Below are 22,895 nucleotides of genomic sequence, written 5' to 3' on the forward strand. Positions count from 1 at the left end.
GTGCAGTGTCTGAACTTGACTCAGGCGCGTAGCTGCTTGTAGCTGGGTCCATTTCCAAGTGAAATCGCACAGTACTTGGTGGGAGCCAATCTACACTTGGATGAAAATGGTGTCTATTTCTAGCAAATTAATCAATCCCGCCCTTATGGTGAACTACATTGTGAGCTTTACTTCCTGCCCATTGGGTCAATGATGAAAGAGAAAAGCTGCACTAAATGTGCTGCCTGTCTTCTTGATTTTCACTTTTTCTACCCAGGATTTTAATTTCTGAATGGAGTTCAGTTTTGCAAATTATAGCAAAATGTCAGGTTCAAGAAGACTAAGGCAAGATAAGAAATACAGAATTATGGAAATGATCCTAGCCACACTTCAAAACGTTTATTGTACTCATGTAAATGAGACTGCTTTGACTAAAAAAATCAGATTGAAATTAAGGGTTCTGATTACCATAAAAATAGAATAACTGAGTTTCTTAAATGCCCCCTTTCTCAACACAGCAGGACGATCTCAGAGCATTTCAAGGTGTACTGAGAAGTAGAACAGTACCTGGTCTGAAAACTCCTGAACACTTCAACCAACAATTCATGAAACATTACACTCATGATATTTCACATTTTGTACTTTTATACTAGATTCGTTATTTTCTTTTAAAGAGGACACAGTTATTTTTTGAAAATTATGTTACACGATAGAAATTTTCTTTTCAGCATGTAATAATTATACTACAGTGGAAAAGTAAAAACCTTAATAGTAATACGTTAAACAATTTATAATGGAACAAGAACACACACACAGGACATTACTAATTCTTGACTCAAATCTTGACTCAAATTCTTGACTGTTTTCTCTGTTTAAAAGAATTTCCACAAGCGTGGTATGCAAACTGAGTTTTGTGTTTGCAGCTAAGAAACTTAGACAAGCTATACATTTATCATTTATACTAATTAACATAATCGCACATACCTAAATACCTGTTATTGCCTAGGATGACTGACTTACTGGTTTCTTGTAATTTTGGCTAATGCCCAGTTTTTAAAACAACAGGCCCATGTCTATGATTCTGCATCCCTGGGCAATGCTGGGCCCACTGCTTAGGCCCTAAAGACAAATCATTATACATCACCCAGATTATTTATCACAATTTGCACATATTCTTATTTGTAAGAATTCTCATTATAACACTTGCCAAGTTTTTAATAGCTTGGTCTGTCTTCCAGGATCTTGTTACTCAAATGTGGCCCCTGGATCAGCAGTATTCACCTCTCCTGGAAACTTGTCAGAAGCCTAGAATCTCAGACTCCACCCCAGACTTGCTGAATCATAATTTTAATTTAACAAGATACTTGGGTGATTTGCATGCATGCTGAGTTTGAGCAGAAATGCAGAAGGGATTAAAAACCTAGTGTGCTTGAATGTTTAAAAGTCCCAGGTGGTATGGGAAGAAAATAAATTCCAAAGAAATGTAGCCCAAATCACATTCGACTTTACTTTTTATATCTTGGATTTTCTTCAGCATCAATGTATTACAATTGGGTCATTGAGTGAGTCAGTTTAAACAAAGAGACATAGTTCAGAATTGGGTGGAAATGAGGTTTTTATTTACATAGTACTCTAGGTTGGAAAATTTAAAGGAAAATAGAAAAATAAGTGATTATTAGTGATAGAATTTCTGGTTAATTTCTTCATTTAAAATTATAATTTCAGTAACGTTCAATAAGTCATTGAACTAAATGTAAAAATTTGTAAGTATTCAAGTAATTGAACACTCTATTCACTTTCTTTGCATGACTTGAAAAGATTTCCGAATCTAAAGAAGTTGTAATTGAGTGAAAAGTACACAGAACTTGGTCCCATTTTGACAGTTCACTAACTGTAGAGGTACAAGCTTCTTCCTTCACGTGTTAAGTTCTCTACAAACGTTTGTTGAATGAATGAATTGATGTTGAATCAGAGGCGAAGACTATTCTTCCTAGAATAGCCTGTAACAGAAAAAGATACAGGGCAATATCCAAAAGGAAGATACATTCAAAGTGTTTTTGTTAGACTGTTTATAAAACCAGGAAGGCAATTTGTTATTTCAGAATGAGAATTATTACGTTATTGAGAAGAAAGGATACTCATGTTTGCTGATCAGCACATTCTTTTCCCGGGGCAAATATGTGTGGGAAGCAATATTATAATCAGATAGTTATTGTGAGCCAAAGACATTAGATGGATGATTATAATGGCTCGTGCCAGCAAGCCTGAAAAACTGATACGTAGCTTTTTACCATAAGAATATACTAAACCCACAGAATAAATACATGATTTTTCTGGGTTCAAGACAAATCTTCATCTGATCAGTACAAGAGACATTTTATTACAGTTTACCCTTTTGATTATTTTCGGTTTTTCTCCTTTATTTGGAGAAAGGCTTAGAATGGAAGGAAGAATGGGTTGAGGGAGGCCAATTCAATTAAAAGCCTATTGCTCGTGTGTGTGTGTGTGTGTGTGTGTGTGTGTGTGTGTGTCCGTCCGTCTGTCCGTCTGTCCATCTCAGGTTAGCTGAAACAGGCTGCATTTACACCCACTTAGCATTTGTCCAGGATTTTTCATTTCTATTTAAGTTATTAGTATTAATATTTATATTAAAATAATCAGGGATGAGTTGGTTAGATCTACTCTTTGTATTTGCAGCTTTTGTCACCGTCTGTCAGGAACATGGTTATACCTTTAAAACAACCTTTAATAACTGCCTACCTTTCCCTATGCCTTTTCAGATTCAGTGTAACAGTACCTTCCTTTCAAGGGCTGCATGGGGGTGTTCACTGATAAAACCAAGTACGCTTGAACCTGAGTGGCTATGGACAGTCCACTCTTTGCAGTTTCAGGTGGTGATGGGAGAAGCAGTAGCCTCTGCCAGACACTTGGAAGACACATGAAGCTACCAGTCAACAGTCTGCAGTGTCAACAGGAAATATGGAAAATTTAAGGTTAGATATACATAATACTTCTGTAGTACAAAGACGGTGCTTATTTTTTTCTCCATTTCTAAATAGAAGTATAAATTAATAGGCAATGTTATATTAGTTTCAGGTGTACAACACATGAATTCGACGATTTTCAATGCTTACCACGATGTGTAATCACCATCAGTCATCCCGCAATGTGATTATATTATCATTGACTATATTCTCTATGCTGTACCTTCCATCTCCATGACTTATTTTATAACTATAAGTTTATATCTCTTAATTCCCTTCACCTATTTCGTCCATGCCTTCCTTTCCCCCCACCATCACTCCTCTGGCAACCACCAGTTCTCTGTGTTTAAGAGTCTGGGTTTTTGTTGTTGTTTGGGTTTGTTTGGGTTTTTTTTAGATTCCACACATAAGTGAAATCATACGGTATTTGTCTTTCACTGTCTGACTTATTTCACTTAGCATAACGCCCTCTAGGTCCAACCATGTTGTTGCAAATAGCAAGATCTCATTCTTTTTAATGGCTAAGTGATACTCCATTGTACAAATGTACCTTATCTTCTCTATCCATGCTTTTATCAATGGGTTGTTACCATATCTTGGCTATTATAAATAATGCTCAAATAAACATAGAAGTACAGGTATCTTTTCAAGTTAGTGTTTTTGTTTTCTTTGGGTAAATACCCAGTAATGAAATAATTGGATCATACGTTATTTCTATTTTTAAGTTTTGAGAAACCTCCATACTGTTTTTCACAGTGTGAATTTACTTTCTTACCAATAGTGCATGAGGGTTCTCTTTTCTCCACATCCTCACCAACACTTTTTATTTCTTGTCTTTTTGATTCTAGCCATTCTGAAATGGTGTAAGGTGATTTCTCTTTATGGTCTTGATTTACATTTCCCTGATGATAGCGATGTTGAGAAACTTTTCGTGATCTGTTGGCCATCTGTAGGTCTTCTTTGGAAGAATGTCTCTTCAGGTCCTCTGCCCATTTTTAAATCAGATTATTTGTCTTTTTGTTGTGTTGTATTGCATAAGTTCTTTATATATTTTGAATATTTACCCCTTATGAGAGATATTATTTGCAGATATCTTCTTCCATTTGCTAGGTTGCCATTTCACTTCATTGATGGTGTCCTTTGTTGTGAAAAAGCCTTTTATCTTGCTGTAGTACCACTAGTTAGTTTTGCTTTTGTTTCTCTTGCCTGAGGAGACATATCCATAAATATGTCGCTAAGGACAATGACCAAGAGATTACTGCCTATGTTTTTAAAGAGAGTACTTTAAAATCTCTTGCTACAGTAGTTTCATCATTTATTGAATACTTTAAATTACAAATATTTATTTTGTCGTTGGTAAAGCTTTTGTTAATTTTGCTGTAGACTCTTTTGGCAGCAGTGAGCTCGAAATATGAAAAATATGTTTAAGGAAAACTAGTACTAAACCTCTACTTCTCAAATAAGTGAATAATTACTGTGAACTTGCACGCACGCGCACACACACACATACACACACACACAAAACTTACCAGTGCAAACCATTCACCACAGAGGACTTCGTAAAGCTAGTAGTCACTACAGAGCCAGAAGACATGAGTCTTCAGAGAAATATCAACAGATACTTCAAAAGTTAATACTTATTTTCAAAAGAATGTTTCCAAAGACAACAATTTAATACCTGTAACTCATACATTTTATACTGAGAATCATGAGTTTTCATTTAGATCAACCGAGTGTTCTTCTGGTTTAATTTACTTTCAATCCCAATTTTTCTTGGGAACATATGAAAAGTGAAGTAATAGCAATGCTAAGAATCCATGTAAGTTAATTCCAAAAATACTTCAGATTTTTCCCACTCTATTTATGGAGTCAAAGTGAAAATTTGGAGAAAGTGAAACAACATCTGACATGTGCAAATTACATGAAAGGTGTAAATTCAGTGAAGAAGTTCAACATTTAGGATACAACTGTTTATACAATGATTATATAAATACAAATTTGGGTGGAGTCAGCACTGTGATAAAAACAATGTTCTGGCTAATTTAAGAAACCTATTTTGTCAGTTGGCCATTGGCACGTTAATGTTGCGTAATAAATTATCCCAAAATTCAATGGCTTAAAACAAATTATTGATTTGTATGGATGTGTGATTTGCTGACAGCAGGAAGACCAGCGGATAGATGAATGCAATAATCAAGAGTGAAGTGACGGTGGCTACGGCTGGGATGATAGGAGTGAGGACCTGGGTAGTGAATAGATTTAAATATATAGGTCAGTTTTGCTTCAGACTAGCCGTTCAGGGTCAGCTACTCTGGGTGCCATTCAGCAGTCACTCTATTCTATGTGTCTCTCATCTTTCTCATGGGCCCAGTGGGCTGGACAAGGACCTGTTTTTCTCATGCTGATGGTAAAGGCTCTGGACCACAAGCAGAAAAACTGCAGGCATCCTAAAGCCGAGGCTCAGAACCAGCATAGTGTCGAATCAATCCACACACCACTGGCCTAAGTAAGTAAGGGGTGGGGAAGAGGATTCTAGTCAGAATGACAAGGCTGTGTATATTAAAAAGGACGTAAAGATTTGGGCCAGTCATTCAATCTAGAAACCTGTTTGGAAGCAATGAGCTCAAAAAGAGATCTATTTGAAATTGGCTGTGGTCACACATCATTAAGTGAATCGCTAAAAGTGCAAAGCTCTGCAGTGAAAATAGAGGATACAGATGTCAAAACTTACCCCTTTTAAAGTTTGTTCACAGAATAAACCACAGATTTTGGGGGATAAAGCTGATGTTAAATAAATGTAAACATCCTTCCGCCGTGAAGTACATGCTTTCATGTGCTGCTTATGAATAGGATTTTAAGAAATATTTGTGACTTGGAAGACAAAATTTGTAAAACAACCTAAAAGGCCTGGAATTGAACTTCTTTACAAACAAGTAAACAACAACAACATAAGCCTCTAAATTTTGCTTGTATTTTGTTCAAAATTAAAGTTGAAAATATTTAATGCAAATGAAACCATTAAAAAATCAGCTTTTCAAGGTTTTATAAAAATAAAATTATTGAGAGCAATGTTAAAATCAGGAAGGCATTACAATGTATTTGTACAAAAGCAAGGGAAAGACTGAATAAATTAATGATGAGAGCTCAAACGGTACAGGATTTGTTTTGAATTCTATACTTGCATTGTGGACTATGTGAATTTGTGGGATGACTTGTTTGATAAAGGTCTCAATGGATAAATTCATAATTTCTACCAAAGTTGAATGAAAGTCCCACAATTTTAAATATGGTGAAATACCAAAAAATAGTAAAGAGATAACCTATCTCATAAATTTTTTCTGACAAGTTTTTTTCTTATAAAATGTACATCAAAAAGAGGTTTTCCAAATGGAGAAAAAAATATTAAACCTGTCCAAATATTTAGGTTAAATATTTGCACACTTGAATTGCAAAAATAAAAAGAATTAACAGTACCCTCCATTTAGCAGAAGTTGCTCAAGTCTTACCAGGAATCTTAGCATCTGTAAAGAGATTAATTAAAAAGATAATGATCTACAGAGAAATAGTAATCTAAATTGTCAACAAGTTCAAATTTAGTAACCATAAAATACAACGTTGCAGAACATTGCTGGTAATTACACTGAAAACTGAAAATAAAATATTCTTTTAAAGATGCTGAAAAAATACATTCCTAAGAAAAACATCAATAGGGCACGGGGGTGGCTCAGTAGGTTAAGTGTCTGCCTTCAGCTGAGGTCATGATCCCGGGTCCTGGGATCGAGCCCCATGTTGAGCTGCCTGCTGAGCAGGGAGTCTGCTTCTCCCTCTGCCCCTCCCCCTGCTGGTGCTCTCTCACTCATTCTCTCTCAAATAAATAGATCTTAAAAAAAAAAATCAATGACATTATATGACAAACTGATTGAAGAACATGAATATGTGCCAAGAATAATTACTCTACTTACATTTGTAATATTCACATAATCAATATAAATAAATGTTAAATTTCTTTAAGGAATATGGATAGATGCTATTTTTATTTCTAGAAATCATTATATGGTCTCAGCATTATAATAATAAAATAATTTTGGGGGTAGAAAGACAACATTTCAAAAAACTATGTAATTATTTTGGCATCCTCTTTCATTCTCAAAATTATCCCAGACTGAGATTTTTTTTTAAAGATTTTATTTATTTATTTGACAGAGATAGAGACAGCCAGCGAGAGAGGTAACATAAGCAGGGGGAGTGGGAGAGGAAGAAGCAGGCTCCTAGCGGAGGAGCCTGATGTGGGGCTCGATCCCATAACACCGGGATCAGGCCCTGAGCTGAAGGCAGACGCTTAACTGCTATGCCACCCAGGCGCCCCATCCCAGACTGAGATTTAAAATAAATGGTCAAACCTATGTTTCAGTGACGTAGGGATGACATCAGAGTCATCTGAACTACGTAGATAAATGGTAATTGTCAGAAATATAGCTAGAGCTTAATTATATTTAAGAAGAAAAGTCAATAGGAGGTGAAGTAGACATCTCTAGTTTTTATATTTTGATTAGTAGAACTAGTTGGGTAGTAGAACTAGTTGATTAGTGGAACTCATCAGTTAATAGATGTTGTTGGCCTTCAAGGGATTAAAAAAAAAAAGAAAAGGGAGAAAGGTATACAGAATGGCAGGAGACCAGTTCTCAAATGGGAGTTATCAAGAGACATCGAGGCTCTTGATGGTGGTCTGAAGCCTCAGAGATGACCATGGTTTTGATATAAACTGAAGGGACAGCTTCTTCCCTAACTGACTGTATCAAAGACATTTCTCCTATCAAATATACAGAGTTTTGTTCATTTGAAACCTCTGAATGTACTTATTTTAGGTGTTTTGAAACAAGACTAGGAAAGAGAGAACATTTTCTGTATTTATGTTGGCATGACAGATTAGTTATAAGTTAACCAAGGAAAAAAATACTTTGCTATATACTAATTTTCTGTGAGACCTAAGCAAATAAATTAAGAGTCCAGTGAGATAATAAAATTTTATAATTCCACTTACCCAGTAAACATAATGCATAATTCAACTAAGTAATAAATCCATTGGAATTCTATGCACTAAGGAAATTAAAAATTAATATATTTGCATTCTCTCTTGATTTCTTTCGTTTCTCATGAAAACACACATACACACACATATACTGAAATCATAGCCCATATAATATCCCAGTTGAAAATGCACAGGTACAACCTGTAAAGCTGGGTCCGTCTGGTGTTTCAAAAGTTTTTTTTTAAAGATTTTTAAATTTTAATCTGGTTAATTGTATCTATCTGATCTATTTAGTAAGACAGTGAGATAAGCAGAAGATACTGCTTTAGCGCACATTAGGTTTTTAATGTAATCTCATTATGATTTTCTAAAATGCATGTTTTTGTGATTTCTATCCTTCAAGATCTTAAATTACTTTACAGTTTATTTTATCCATTGATTTGGGTAGTTTGAAAAGAAATTGTCATGTGTGTGCACATGTGTATATTTTGGAAAAGACTTGTGGAAAATATGATGCAGACCCTTCAATAATATAATGCCTGAATTTATAGGACACTGAATTTTAGTTCTAAGACTTTTCATTGTATCTGAGGAATTCTAGTTAAATATCACTCTGTGTTGCGGATATTTAAGCCCTTAGTCTGGCCAGGTGTCCGTACGTATAAGATAATCAAGTGCTTCCCAGAGCACTAGAGGGATCAGAAAACAAATGAGCTAAGTGGTAACTGAATCAATTACATTCTAATAGTTACTAGAAAGCTAATTCTTTTTTTAAAGATTTTACTTATTTTTGAGAGAGAGCACAAGAGGGATGAGAGGGGCAGAGGGAGAAGCAGATTCCCCCCTGAGCAGGGAGCCCAATATGGGACTCAATCCCAGGACTTGGGATCACGGCCTGAGCCGAAGGCAGACGCTTAACCGACTGAGCCACCCAGGCACCCCTAGAAAGCTAATTCTACAATTAATGGGTTTTTATTTTTCTGAACTTCAAAAGTATATCAGTCATATTACTTGATGCTCTCATGTTTCATGTCTGGAAAAGTAACTTATTCATAGTGACATTAAAATACAACAGAATCCTCCTTTCCCACGCCTGGTGAGAATATCCCCTCCCTCACCCAAGGTCATCATTTAGTTTATTATACTTGCTTCCCCTCTCGCACAGCCTTTCATTCTCAGCTGATGCACATCTCACCTCATGGTTCACTGAGAAAAGTTACTGCAGGGGAACTCCTTCATTCCCAGCAGCAAATCTCTTCATTTCCTCTGCACTTTTCTACTGATCCAGAGGAATTGTCCTTTCAAATTGATTCTTGTATGTGCTGGATTCCATCCATCTTGCCTTTTCAAGTATTTCCCTGCCTCGGTCATGCCTCCTCTTTCCTACCTCCTCAGTCTCTTCATCTTTCCATCGTCCATCTTTTCCTCTCTATTGGAATAATTCCATCAGCACACAGATGTTCTCTACTATTTCCATTTTTAAATCTCTTCCCTAACCCCTCATTTCCTCCAGTTACTGTCCTATTTTCCTAGTCCTCCTCTTAGCAAACATTCTCTATTTAGTTGCCTTATCCTCTCCGACTCTATTTCTCCAATCATCCATCAAACTATACATATTTGACCTATTTGCCCTTTCCACTGACTGTTCTTTTCAAGGTCACCAACTACCTCAGAGTTGCCAATTCCAATAGTAATTTCTCTGCATTTATCCTACTTGGCCTCTTGACAGCATTCAACACGTTGGCAATGCTGTTCTGGAAACCCTTCCTCCTGAATTCTGTGACCTAACAGCTTCGGGCTTTTCCTCCTACTTCACTATTACCTCAAAGTCAGCCTCTGATTTACGTCCTTTCTTCTACTTCTGACCCAAGATTTAGTTTGCCTCCTCTTCTTTATTATCCACATCTTTCCCGGGTTATTTTTCTTTTTCGTAGCTCTAGAAAGCATTTCTGTGCTTCCACATCCTAAATGCATTTGTCCGGCTCAGACCTGGGGGAATTCTGGGGGAGTTCTACATCCTGCACTCTAGACTCATGTGTTCAGCTGCCTGCCTGACATCTTCCCTTAGTGGTCTAACTGGGTTGAAATGTTCAAAAGGTAACTGAATCATTCTCCCCACTGACCCATTCCTCTCCCTGCTTTCCCATCTATGCAAGGGCTCTGCCATTTACTGAAGCAACAACAACAACAAAATCTAAAAATGACGCTTGATTCCTCTCTGTTCCACACCATCATCCCCGACATGCGGTTGTTTACCAGGTCCTGTTAATCTAACTCTAAAATATGTCTTGAATTTGTCTAATAGCTGTCCGTTCTAATTCTGAACTGCACCTGCCCTGTTCTAGGTTATTTTCCTGTGTTTCCTAAAATAATACAAAAACTTTCTAATTGTTCTCCCTTATTAACAATTCTTATGAACAATTCTTCCATTCTCCAAATTGTGGCCACAGTGTTCTTTTAAAATAAATAAGATCACATCGCCTCTCTGTTTATTCTCTTCTAATTGTTCCCTGGTTTGTCTTTCCATGATCCAGCTCCTATTTACTTCTGCAAACAGGTCCTCGGAATCACCTCTGGGCTCTATTCCATGCTTTAGCCACTGGCCTCCATCCTGTTCTGCCGGCAGCCATGTTCCTGATCTCGGCTTGACATGAGCTTCCTCCCACCTCGACCCTTCACCTGGCTCATTCTCATCCACTGTATTTCAGCTTCAAGTTCTCATTTTTTAAGAATCATTCCCTCCCCCATACCTTTTAAAGTGGCCTCTGTCTACTACTCTTTATTTTCTCTGTTTATTTTGCTGTCACACTGATCACCACCTAAAAACATTCTATTTGGTGTCCTGTTCACTGTCTATCCATTGGAATGTCCATCTAAATGGAAGCTCCCAGAGAACAGGGACATTATTACATTATTTCTCTGGACCAGTGTAATATTTTCTTAAGCCCAGGCCAGCTTCTGCCCTATATAGCACCTGCGAGGTAATTATTGAATAAATGTATGCCTAAATGAATAGATTATTTATAAGCATATTTGTTACATGAAAAAGGTCAAGGAATGTGAAATTGGATAGCATCAGTGTCTAACCCAAACTAAGTGCCCCAATACCGTCAATTGTATGAAAAATTCAGGAAATAAAAATAATCCAAGAAGACATGGAATAACAGCATAGTTGAAAGAATAAAAATAAAACAAATTTATTAAGTTTAGAAAGATCTCCCCCCCCCTTTTTGGAAAAGTTCCAAAGGAATGTATATACAATTGCAGAAATGTTATAAAATATACATAAGAAAAATAAGGTTAACCTGCTAATCTATCAACTGATTAAAACCTCAATTAATATTTTATTAGACATTTTCCAGACTTTTCCCATAGGGATGTACATATGGTTATTGAGCACTTGAAACCTGGCTATTGCAAATGAGGAACTGAATTTTTGGTTTACTAATTCACTTATTTATTTTTAATAAAATCAAAATTCAAACTAAAGCAATATAAAATGTTTTTTCCGAAAACCACTTTATTGTTTCGTATGAGTACATTTTGCTTTAATGAAAATAAAATGCCTGACTTGAGATGGGTTGGGAATGTAAAATACGCACTAGATTTTTTTCAAGATTATATTTATTTATTTACTTGACAGAAAGAGCACAAGTAGGGGGAACAGTAGAGGACGAGGAGAAGTGGGCTCCCTGCTGAGCAGGGCTCCATCAAGGATCCTGGGATCATGACCTGAGCTGAAGGCAGATGCTTAATTGACTGAGCCACCCAGGTGCCCCTATGGGCTGGATTTTAGAGACAATATAAAAAATAGTGCCAAAGATCTTAGTAATAACTTTTTTTGTGGATTACATGTTAAAATGATAGTATTCTGGATACAACAGATTAAAAAAATATATTTTAAAATGTAATCTACTTATTTTTAGTTTTTTAATATAAGAAAATTTAAATTATGCATATGACTTGCATTATATTTCTATATAAATGACTTTTAGTGATTTTTAGCTCTTTCTGAGTAATGTGGATTATATGTCTGCTCTATGGACATCACATGAATGAGGTGTATGTATGCGTGTGTGCATGTGTGTGTATGTAAGTTAATTAAGCATGTCTGGACCAAATCAGTAAGAAATAGAGGAAATGTATAAAAGCAGAATCAGAGGCACTCAAGGGCAGGAAGGCTGCAGCTGACTCAGGGTTATAAATGTATTATTTCCTATAATCTGCCCAACAACTTGTCAAGTGATTAAAACAGATATCATTACCATGTGACAGATGAGAAAACTGAAGATAATCATTTACCCAATGGCTTACAGCAAATTAGTTTCGGAACAGAACTAAAGCCTGGGTGTCTCCTCATTCCTAGGCTCATGTTACTGCATAGGATTTACTTTGCTTCCTTCAAATGTTATAACAACAACAGAACAGGGGTAGCATACTTTACTGGTAAGAAAAGAAGTTTCTCTTAATGAAATGCTTTTCATGCTTTTAAATGCTTTGAACGAAACCACTAAGATTACCTCTTGTCCATTTATCCCCTCATCTAATAGGTATTTGTTGAATTCCTACTCTGTGACCAGCACCATGATATGTGATAATTCTTTACTATGAGTAAAAATAGCTTGACCAGGGGCTCCTGGGTGGCACAGTGGTTAAGCGTCTGCCTTCAGCTCAGGGCGTGATCCCGGCGTTATGGGATCGAGCCCCACGTCAGGCTCCTCTGCTGTGAGCCTGCTTCTTCCTCTCCCACTCCCCCTGCTTGTGTTCCCTCTCTCGCTGGCTGTCTCTATCTCTGTCAAATAAATAAATAAAATCTTTAGAAAAAAATAGCTTGACCAAAGTGAATCTTAGAACTGAGAAAGAAAATGACCAAATAGTAACAGAGGACAGGGCAATTCACAATGTTCTTGATTTTTTTTTTTTTTTTTGGTACCCTTTGAAATTGCAGTTTCACACAAAGTCTGATCTGGTTTCATCAGCAGAACCAAATAGTTAAAAATCCCAAACTAACCCCATCTACCCTCATACGCTGCTGCTGGGAATATGATGGAAAACAGCCTGGCGGTTTCTCAAAAAGTTAACTGTAGAGTTAGCAATCCTACTCCTAGATATATGCCCAAGAGAAGGAAAAACCAGGTATTTAAACAAATACCTGCACATGAATGTACATATCAGCACATTTTGCAGTAGGCCCAAAGTGGAAATAACCCAAATATCCACTAACGGATGAATGGTAAAACAAAATGTGGCATATCTATATAATGGGATACTATTATTGAGCAATAAAAGGAAATGAAGTACGGTACAGCAGGGAGGACACTTGAAAACGTTATGCTAAGTGAAAGAGGCCAGATACGAAATGCACATCGTATGATTCCATTTACATGAAGTATCTAGAATCGGCAAATCCATAGAGACAGCATGCAGATTAGTGGTTGCCGAAGGCTGGGTGGAGTAGAGAATTGAGAATGACCGCTAAAGGGTACAGGGCTTCTTTTTTGGAGTGATGAAAATGCCCTGAAATTAGGGGTAATGATGCACAATTCTGTGAATATATTAAAAAACCACTGAATTTTATACTTGAAAATGGTGAATTCTATACATGGATTATATCTCAATTTCAAAACTAATCACATCATAGTTCTACATGTGTACAAAGTCAGGACAAATAACATTTTCAACATGAACACTAACCACACTGCAGTACTTTTGTTACATTTTTTTCCCAGTGTTTTCCTGTGCTATCCAAAATGCCCTTCAGTGAGTCACTTTCTATTAAAAGTCTCAATAATTTTATGGAAGCCAAACTTCTAAAAAGGAGCCGATGCTTTACCTTTCTCAGTATTCTGGCTCTATCTCCGAATAAGCTTTTTGTTGTTGAAAAAGCAATTGTTAATGGCTCAACACAGTATAGGTCAGTTGTCCACCTCTGCTTTGAGAATTGCTAGAGATTAGGGTAAAGCTTTGAAATTGTTTTAAATTTCTCTTTCTAGAACCCAGAATTGCTTGAAAGTGCCCTGGCAACATAAACACTCTTACTCATCTAGGTATTCCCAAAGAGCTGTTTCGAAAAGGAACAGGAACACTTTGTGAATCAAAGCCCCCCACTGTCAGTAGCTCTGCAGCCCCGATATTGCAAGTGGAGCTTTGTAAAAGGATGAGGTCGAACTGGAGCTGAAGCTTGACGCCCAGCAGCACCTCCCAGTCAATACATATTACAAATTCGTAAGGGTTTGGGGGGCACCTGGGTGGCTCAGTGGGTTAAGCATCTGACTCTTGATCTCATCTCAGGTCTTGATCTCAGGATAGTGAGTTCAAGCCCCACATTGGGCTCCCTCCTAGGCGTAGAGCCTACTTAAAAAAAAAAAAAAAAAAAAAGAGGAAAGGAAAGGAAGAAAGGAAAAAAGAAAGAACAAAAATTCATGGGCCAATAGGCTGAGGCTTACTTGTGAAAAAAAGAGTGTACCCCAGGCAGGCCTTAAGCCAATACATATATTTTACCCCCATCTTTTCACAGGACTTTTAGGGCTTGATCTCCAGCATTTGACTAACTCTCCATTTTGCCTGCTGCTATAATTGGGTACATGGAAAATCTGGAGAGTTTCATGTCTTGAAGTCCCTTGTGTGATTTCTTCCCCCATTCAGTGACCCTGAACTCTTACAAAGAGCTCATTTCTTAATAACTTAATATAAAGCTTATTTTGTCCCATTTAGTCCCTAATCCGTACATAACCTAATAAGGTAGTGATATTGAACAAATGCTTGCAAAACTCCTTACTACCGTTATTTGGACTAATATTGCCAATAACTGTAATTAGGACAAAAAGGCACTCAGTGCTTCCCTGAATCCCTTTGGCCTGGCTCCTACTCCCAGTCCTGATCAATCCTTCTGTTGCATTTCCTGCTGAGCAGAACAAGAGACACACATGTCAGTTTCACAGCCCAAACAGACAGCCAGAGTGAAAGAAAAACAGCTGAGCCAGCAGGAAGCATAAACTGAGGGGGAGGTGTCAATAGAGATCTTTTAAAATCCAATGTAGTAAATAACCACATAGCCTTTAATAAAGCCAGGTAGCTCTTTCCTTGAAACGCTGACCTTTGCTTCAAGCTTGGCCCAAGATTCAGTTGATCCTTTATCAGAACAGCATTTTAGGAATTTTGATAAAGTCAAACAAATATGGCAGAAAGAAAAAGATAGGTCCTCATTCTTAGGCTTATTCTCAAAAAGAAAAGTAGGAAGCTTGAGACCCATGAAAAGACAAGGCAGATGGGAATCACAAAAATATATTCAAAAATTTAGGATGGCCATCAAGATACAAATGGATACTGTATCACAAATTTGACTATAACGTAATCTCCCTTCTTTGGATCTTATGCAAATCCCTTGTCTTGGCTCTCAAAGCCCTCAATTGTCTGCTCTACCTTAATCTCTTCTCTTTCCCAGTCCCCGAAAGAGTGAAATACTTAAACTCTTGGATCTGACAAAACAAAAAGAAAAGTACTGTAACTCTGAGCACACAGTGTGCCAGCAATTAGGTTATATATCATGTTATTTAATCATCCCAGCACTTCGCTTATGGGTTCAGTTTTGAAGAAAAAATTGAGGCTTACAAATTCTAATTTAGAATAAAGTTAAAATAAATTCTGCCCATCTTTGAATGATCTACTCAACGCTACCTGGCCTACCTTGCAGCCCTCGTCTGACTTGTCTCCTACTCCCCATCTTCACTTTTATACTTCTAACCGCCCTCTGAGTTCTTTGAGCAGGCCAACTTTAGTTCTACCCCAGGGACTTTGCACTTGCATTTTGCCAGTGAGGGAGATTAGAATCCTCTTCCTTAAATCTGGTTCCTTCTTATCTTCCACTTCTTAGCTCAAAAGTGTTACCTCCTTGGAATGATCTCTCTAAATAGTTGGCTAAAAGTACCTAATTCTTCTCTCAGAGTAATTTCCTGTTGTGGCCATGGAAGTGTATCATTTAGATAACCCTCTAGGGGAGTGAAGTTGACTGACTGCCTCCAACTGCTGTCCCACCTTTAGATCCACTGTAGTGTTCAATGTAGGTCTGAGGCTTTACCGTTTGGAGGCTGCCCAGAGTCCGTGACTGAACAATGTGGGGGTACAAGACCCAGGCTTTTTTCTGCCCAAAGCAGGACTCCTCTGACAAGCAATATTTACTAGGGGGTCGGGGAAGGGATCCTTCCCCTGGATTGGCCTGGTCAAGATTTTCTCCAAGTTGCACCCTAGTCTGAGGCTATGGCTACCCAGTTCTTCTTCTTTCCTTCTCTTCTTCTGCAGGTGTCAGAGCTGCCCCCCATCTGAAGGTGCTCTTCCTGTTTGCCTCTCTTTCCCTAATAAACCTCTTGTACATCGAATTCTGTTTTGGGGTCTCCTTCTCAAAAGACCCGAACTGGTGTGCTCTCTTGTAAAACACTCTGTTTCGTTATCTTCACAGCACTTAGGACTACTTTTGAATGTATCCAGTTTAATTGATCAGCTTACCTATTTATTTAACATCTCTCTTCAACCACTGCCCCCATTCACACCCTGAGATAATACATCTTATTCACTTATTCCCAGCCGAGAACATTGCCTGGCTCATGATGGGCCTTCAGTTAATTTTGTTGAATGGATTAATGAATGGTTTAGAGGACTAGATTTATGCTCTAAATCCATCTTCTTCCATTTATCCATTTACAATGGGTATTTACCTTCTAGCTATTAGAGATAAAACGGTAAACAGAAGAGACAAAGTCTCTGCTTTTCTGGAATTCGTATTCAAGTGAGGGAAGATAGGCAATAAACAATCACAAAAATATGTGTGTTATGTGCTAGGAGTTACAAAGAAATGGTAGCTCATAGGAAGGGAATGAAGAGTGACAGGTGGGTAGTTAGGGAGTATATTTCCCTGATAAGGTGACATTTGAACACAGATTTGAATGAAATAAGGAAGTGAGCCAAGCAGATATCTGGCCGGAAAGTGTTCCAGTCAGGGAGAACAGAAGTGCAAAGGCCCAGTGATGGAGTGTGTTTGGCAAGTTCAAGGAATAGCCTGGAGGTAGTGAGGCTGAACCACAGAGAGCAAGAAGGAACATGGCAGGAAATAGTAACAGGGGTGAAAGAAGAGAACTTGATAAATCTGGTGAGTCCTTGTATGTCATCATAAGAACTTTAGATGGGATTTTTCTCTAAGATGGAAAGTGAATGGTTGGTTCTGAGTAGATGGGTGAAGATATCTGACTGACATTTTTAAAGGATGGTTCCGGAGGCTAGCTAGACAAGAGTAGGAGACAGTGGCAGAAGCAAAGGGAGAAGGAGCAGACTATTGCAATATTCCATAGACAATTTGAACGAGGCTGTATCAGTGGACGTTGACACTGGGCCATGTTCTGGATTTATATGAAGGTGGAGTTAACGGGATTTCCTGATGCACTGGATATGTAGGGGTTGGGGGAGTGGGAGGAATCAATGCTGACTTCTGATTTTTGGCCTGAACCAATGGAAGGATGGAGTTGCTGACTACTGCCTTCCCTCCAGTCAAGCTCAGCTGTGCAGGTGCAGACACGTACAGGCAAAGACTTGATTTAACCAAATTGGAGGTTGTCCCCGTTGAATACAATGATGGCGGTGTTTTGAAGGTATGCGGCAAAAGTATGTTTATCCTAGGGGAAGATGGGACATTGTTGCATAATGAGAGAAATTAGCACATGGCAGGTCTTGAGAGACAGGGGAAAGGACTGTGGTCGGTGGATGGAAGGACTCCATGGCATTGAAGAACTGGTGGCAATAAGGTATCACAAGGAGTGTGATGGAAAAATCAGAGGCTGAGGTCCAAAAGTGGGGCAGCTGTGTTCTTTCCTTTGTACCATAAGGACTTCCTTTCCTACCCCTGCATAACACTTGACAAGACTCACGGCTAAAATGAAACAATACATCTCAAACCTACTTCTCCATCTACCACGCTGCGTGTCTACCAGTCTTTGTGATTAAAATTCTTAAACGTTCCTCATTAAGCTCTGCATTCACAGCACTTACTTAGCCCAGAATTTTACATCCTATGGATTCCATTTGCAACAGTACATCAAAGTGCTTTTGTATCTTTGCCAACCACCTCTTGTTGCAATGATAGACTCGTAGGAACTCGGAATTATTGGGACCTTGCAGGTGATCTAATTCAATAAACTCACTTTGACAGGTTGGTATACTGCAGTTTACAGAGGCGAAGGGACTTTTAAAGACAACACAGTTGAAAACAGAGCTTTGAACTGTTCTAAGTTTATCTGATTACCTGCCTAGACCTTTTTCTACCATACACTATTGCCAAATCTTTTGCTTTATCCCTATCCCTGGGGATATTTTTTTATGTATTGGAAATCATATATTACCTTTTTTCCCTAAACCTCTCCCTCCTTTGCTATGTCTTATGATATTCTTCAATTTCCCCTGACCTCATCAACAGCGACTTCAAGACTTACCTGCTTTAGCAGGAACTTAAGCCTCCTCAAAGCGTTCCCCACATTCTCCTGAAAGTCCACCAAGGTGGCCTTATCTTCACATGTGCTCCCAGACCAGTCTGTTGGTTGAAGTCATTTTTAAATATCCTGTGTGTTTTTTTCTCTTCTTTTCCAGTTCCTTTGGTCATGGCCACTGTCTGTGAAGCTACTTGAGGAAAACCAAGGATTGCCACTCGTGCAGTGCGCATCGGGAGAAGGTGAATGTCCATACCCAAAGCACTTGCGTCTAGAAGTTTTAGTCCACCGGTGTGAAGGTGCCTGAGAGGCGGTATGTTCCATGCAGAGATGATAGCTTCTACATGATCTCTGCCCCACAGGGGAACTTGCACACCCAGAGAGTGCGACTTGACCTATAAAGTCTCTCAGTAACAATCCAAAGGGCTTTTCTTGTTCAACCTTTGCTTAGAAGCCCACTTCTCTAATAGAAATGGTTTTGGTTTGGACTTTTCTATCTCCGGCGAAAGAGGGGTACAGATGCCGTGCTAGCCCTTCTGTTTTTCTAAATTTTTTTAGCCTCTCCCCAAACCAAACTCTTTCCTTCTCAGAAAGCAAAAACCTCAATGTAGGCGATGAAAAAGTGTCCACATGCCATGTCTGTTCTCACCTTTGTCAGCCAAAGATATGCGCTGCCCTTCTGATTTCTTTCTCCCTCCCTTTGTGTGTGTGTGTGTGTGTGTGTACATGTCAGGTTGTCCTGACTGTCTTCTTCTCTGGTTCCTCCTTATCCCCACACTAATCCATCAACACACCAAGACAACACATCTTAGATACATTCCCTTTTCCCACTTCTGCTTATTTGTCATATGGCAAGATAAATAGGGACAAGGTTGGAGGCCAGAGGGAGCCTCTGAATTTTAATCTCAGTTCTGACACTAATCCCATCTGACTTCTGAATGATATAGAATCTCAAGGTTGGAAAGGATCTTTAAAGTTTATCTATTTCTAGATCTTTCCCAAAATGCAATCATCCAGTCTTGATGTTTATATCTTAAGAATGAGTAAGCTTCTAAGGTTGCCTATTCCCTTTGGGGGAATTGTACACCATTTTTCCTCAAATCAAAGTAAAATTTGTTTGCTGTAGCTTTCTTCCAAGACTTCTAAATGTAGCACCTTCAAGTCAGACAGTTTTGAGTTACGACACAGTTTTGAGATACTTTAAGACCTAGATGCCCTCAGCTGAATGTGTCCCAATTGGTCTTAACATGTCTCTAACTTCTTAAAAAATTTAATTCTAGTAGAGTTAGCATACAGTATTATATTAGTTTCAGGTGTACAATCAACTTTCTCAACGTATGATGCAAATTAGTACACAGCAGTAAAAAGAAATGAAGTCTGAATCTGTGCTATAACACGGATGAACCTTGAAAACCATATGCGAAGTGAAAAGAAGCCAAGTTCCAAGAGACCACACACTATATGGTTTCTTTTATATAAAATGTCCAGAGTGGGCAAATCTATAGAGACAGAAAATACATAAGTGGTTGCCTAGGACTTGGGGTCAGGGATAGAAAAATTGGGGATAATGGCTATGGGTTATGGGGTTTCTTTTTGGGGTGATGAAAATAATGTATAATTGATTGCCACAATGGTTGTACAACTCTGTGACTATGCTAAAAGCCATTGAATTGTACATTTTCAATGGATAAATTATATGGTGTGTGAATTATATCTCAATATAGTTGTTTAAAAATATGATGTCCAGAAGGGAAAACAGTACTCTGAAGTAGATTGCCTTAACCTCTGTATTTCAGTTTCACTCTATAAAATAGATGAGTTAATAATATCTGCTCCACCTCCTTGACAAGGTTGTTGAATCACACTTTGCAACATCATAATTATGTAAGTTATTAGTTTGAGTGACTCTCACCACCTCCTATCTGGATTACTAACACAATCCATTTACTGGTAACTCATTTGTTTTGTGGGGTAAGAGACTATTTTTAAAAATCACCTATTACCCAACTCAGGAGAATGTAAGGAACACTTAGCACCCATTGCATAGTCTAACACTTCACCTTAATATTTAAAGCTTTCTTCGGACTTTGTCCCACACTTCCTATCATTCTTCACAGCAGAACAACATTCCAATTATAAAAACAATTGCTTTCTCCAACATGTATTTTATGTATTAACCCTTTTAGCTGGTTGTTCCTCTCAAGCAAAATATACTGTTACAGACTGTCTTCCCTTTCCCCTCTCCCCCAGATTTGTATGTTGAAGCCGTACCTCCAACATGATGGTATTTGGAGCTCGGCCTTTGAGAGTTAATTAGGTTTAGATGAGGTTATGAGCCTGGGACTCTATGAAGGGATTGTCTTTATAAGAGAAAGAGACTAGAGGTCTACGTGCCAGGGCATGGCAAGGAGGAGACCACCTGTAAGCCAGGAAGAGAGTCATCATGGGAGACCTGAATTGGCTGGTGCTTTGATCCTGAACTTAGCCTCCACAACTGTGAGAAATAAATTCCTGTGGTTTAAGCCACCCATCTGTCCTATTTTGTTATGGTACCCCTTGAAACCTTCACTAATCCCCGTTATGGCTTCCTTCCAAAGTTGTTTTTTTGTAACTTTCTTCTCTTGGGCTACTCCCCCTCTTTACTGATTACTCCGTTACTGTGCATCCCTTAAGAAGTTTAGCTTTATATAAAGGTAATTTTCAGTTCTTATTCACCTATGTACTATATTTTAACTCCTCACCTACTTGACAAGCTTGTCAAATGAGAGAGGTAATGTGGATAATTTTGTTGCCCCTTCTCTTCTCCAAAATACAAATTTTATGGACACTTCCTCCAGTATTAAGTCATGGTTGCTTCCTCTTTTCCTGCCGTTGTTGGCCCTGTACTCAATATGGCCTGAAGCTTATAGGAAAGGCCTTATAGCCAATAATCCAAAATGGCTAATACAAAGAATCCAAAATGGCTAATACACAAACACTATGCTGAAAGTTCACTCCGTCAAGTTTAACTCCAGAGTTTCTGATAAGCATCAATATTTAAAGCACCAGGAAACACAAAGAGTGTAGAAGGTGATTAAATACTGTTTGAAGCTTGCTCCTTTTTATGTTACAAAAGGTCATAGGAAAAGTTGAGGCAGTTCTTGAAATTGCATCCCTCGAACCCAGCAGGTTTGGCTATTGTAGGAGGACAAGAAAGGGCATGTCCAAAAAGGAGGAAACGGCCATGTCTGCTAGCCCAGAGGCCTGGCTTCAGTGACCCACTCTACAGCAGTTCTGCCTACAGCATCAGCTCTGCCTTACCTTCAAGGAAAACTCAAGCCAGTTTTTATAAACACTTTCTAGAAAGTAAGACTTCCAGGTGTAAACCAAAGGGCAATTTCTTGATTTTTAATACATTGAAGAGGATGTTTTTTCTCTTTGCTACCAGCCCCGTCTTCTAATCAATCAATATTTCCTGCAATGTCAGTAAGGGACAAGTATAGTGTAACTGACAGAGAAGACCGGACCTTAAACCTGCGCTCATTCATTCCATTCCGGGTGAAATGCCTCTGAGGGCCCCACGAGCTTGCCTCCCCCAGACCAGTTAGCACTAGAAGGATGGGGCCACAGTATGGATCATCTCCAACTCATTTTATGGGCAAGTAGGCTAAGCAAGGCCTGTAAAAGGGAATAACATGCCTAGTGGCTTATGATTTACAAAAGTGGTCATAAATGTTGGTTCAGAATCTGGCGTGGAAGCTGACACGCTGCTCCAGAGGAGGCAGGTTTTGGTGCGGAGCAGATTTATCCGTGTAGGTGTGTTTTATTGCTATAAAATATACTCTGAATATTTGTCTCGCATTTTCTCAAGTTATGAGAAAATCTATCAAAATGTTCTCTGCTTGTGAAAAGAAACGTGAGAATGGATAGAAGGAGGAAAAAGAAGGAAGGAAAGAAACACCTGAAGGAAGTAAGTTAATCTCCTAGCCCCCTCCCAGACTTTTCTGTTCCCCAGTGTCCCCATCTCTGCTTTTGCCAAGGCTCCATTCCCTTCCCAGCTCCCTCTATTTCCCACAACCCTGAAGGCCAGCCAACAGGGGTTTACATTTCGAAAACCCTTGCGTGGCTGCCGGAGCTGGGCATGCTCAAACGCCCAGGACTGGCTTTTTTCAGCTTCCAACTTTGGCAGCTCTCCCACCCGCACCCCGAAGGGGCAGGTCCGCACAGATCCCTCGGTGTGAGTAAGCGGGAAGAAATTAACCCACTCCCACGGAGGAAGCGAGGTAGGGGAGCGAGCCGGGCAGTTCGGCGTTCGAGGGGAGTTTCCAGGGGGCGCGCGCGGGGGTGCCGGGCCCTCGGGGGCTGCGCAGCGTCGGGGTCGGTGGCAGCGCGGGCGCGCGCGCCCGTCCGAGGGGGCGCTGTCCGAGGGCACGTGCGCGGGAGCGCGCCCGGGGA

At 38.9% G+C, this 22,895-nt stretch overlaps 1 protein-coding gene and 1 long non-coding RNA gene across 2 annotated transcripts in view; one reads left to right on the forward strand and one right to left on the reverse strand.

The window, feature by feature from the left end:
- Positions 1–1,677: 1,677 nt before the first annotated feature.
- On the reverse strand, positions 1,678–22,568 carry LOC117803453. Its single transcript, XR_004627337.1, has 3 exons — positions 18,468–22,568; positions 3,739–4,169; positions 1,678–1,979 (listed from the first exon to the last, which is right to left on the reverse strand). It is a non-coding gene; the product is annotated as an uncharacterized LOC117803453 (long non-coding RNA).
- An 18-nt stretch (positions 22,569–22,586) lies between these two features.
- Positions 22,587–22,895, forward strand: part of GNAI1 (G protein subunit alpha i1) — an 84,826-nt gene continuing 84,517 nt past the window's right edge. The window contains exon 1 of the mRNA XM_011223692.3: positions 22,587–22,723. The gene's annotated coding sequence lies outside the window, so the exon portion shown is untranslated. The remainder of the gene's footprint in view (positions 22,724–22,895) is intronic.

The sequence above is a fragment of the Ailuropoda melanoleuca genome, chromosome 1 (genome assembly GCF_002007445.2).
Source record: "Ailuropoda melanoleuca isolate Jingjing chromosome 1, ASM200744v2, whole genome shotgun sequence".
Lineage (NCBI taxonomy): Eukaryota > Metazoa > Chordata > Mammalia > Carnivora > Ursidae > Ailuropoda > Ailuropoda melanoleuca.